Genomic DNA, 1,784 nt, shown 5'->3' on the forward strand with positions numbered 1-1,784 from the left:
GATGTGTTACAAGAGTTTGTTAATCTTACAAAGCAAATGATCAATTTCAGTCAACAAGCTAGGAGACTTGCAATACAAAATGATCAAATATTGTGTGAACATGAAGAAGAAGACATTATGGGAACCAAGGATGAGGGATCTGATACTTTCTAAGAATCTATTTTCTGATGATGGATTTGATACTTTCTAAGAAGCTAGGATGATGCTTTCTAAGAATCTATTTTCTGATGTTATAATTTTTAGTCTTTAGATACTTTTGAATACTGTTTACTTTTTTGGATGACTGTAATAGTTGTAAGCACTTAATTTTGAACTGTTTCGCACTGGTGCATTGACTGTTAAACTCTTAAACAATTTTTGTGCAGATTTACTTACCTTCCTTGATAACAAAAGGGGGAGTAAGTGAAAGAAAATGAATTGCCTTGAATTATTTTAGGTTGTTTATGAATATGATGCTAACACTAATTGTTTGTTTAGGGATATTGATATTTACAGCTTTGATTGAGAAACTTGATTATAATTGTTTATTGATCATAGCTCTGATTGGTATCTATTTTTAATTGAATAAGGCTGTTTGATGATTTTGTTTGGAAAAATAACCTTGTAAATATTGGCAAGTAATCACATAGGTTTTCTCATGTACAAAATTGTGTGAAATAGATATTGGGTATTTAACATTGTTTTTATATAAATTTTATTGATATCAGTTAAAAAATACAAGCATTTAGGGAGAGTTAAGTGAATAAAAGAAAGGGGGAGTTTTACATCAAAGCATAATCATCAAAGGAAAGATCCTAAAACTCTTCTGATTTCTTTTCCAATTCATTTTATAATGTTTGTCATTAAAGGAGAGATTGTTAAGTTTAAAGCTAAATAATAAATTAATTGATGATGATTAAACATTATTATCGGGGTAAAAGCCAATTATGTATGCGATTAGTTTGCTTAAGTGTGCAGAAAATTAAAATAAAATAAACTGGCCCAACAATAAGCTTCAAGCTCAAAAGCTCCAAAGAATAAATGGCTGAACATAATTCACACTCGTGGTCCAATGGAATATTTGTTACCATCACCAACAATATCCCATAAAAAACAAAAGCAAACATCATGCCAAAATCAAGAAAGAAGGAAAGAAAGAATTTGACCCAAGAACAAACATATGGCCCAACTAGTGATCAAAGCCATTCACTTATTTAGTTGCTAACTAAACAATGAACTCTTCTCTCTTTTCTCTCACCCACGTGAAATCACAGAAGGAAAGTAAAAAAAAAGGAGAACTCTGACTAGGGCTAAATCAGAAGTGAAAAAGTGGATTACCATTTTCAAGCAAAGAAGAAGAAAGTAAAAAAGTTAGGACTAAAAGTAATAATCACATTCGAAGGCTCATCAGAAAAATCTTTCTATTTTTGTGCAACATTGAAGCTTGTTGAAGAAAACCTACTCTCTGCATACACCGAATTGAAAAGTCTAAGGATTTGAAGGTTATGGAGCTTATCAATGGACAAAAAAGTTACTTGGAGTCAAAGCACAAATAAAGGGCTCGAATTCAATAAGCAATATTAAAAAGGATGAAAGAGAATATGGAAGGTATGGATGCATGTACTGTTAAACCACTGCTGCTACTCTATCTCTTTTCTATGACGCGCGTTGCTACTGCTGATATTGGGAAAAAAGAAGTCAAACATATGCAATGTAACACCCTACCACACAGAGCTTTACGCCTAGGACGTAAATCAGAGGTGGTGAGGTGCTATGACCTCTAAAAGAATATATATATATATATA

Source organism: Arachis duranensis, chromosome 7 (genome assembly GCF_000817695.3).
Source record: "Arachis duranensis cultivar V14167 chromosome 7, aradu.V14167.gnm2.J7QH, whole genome shotgun sequence".
In the NCBI taxonomy this organism is placed as follows: Eukaryota; Viridiplantae; Streptophyta; class Magnoliopsida; order Fabales; family Fabaceae; genus Arachis; species Arachis duranensis.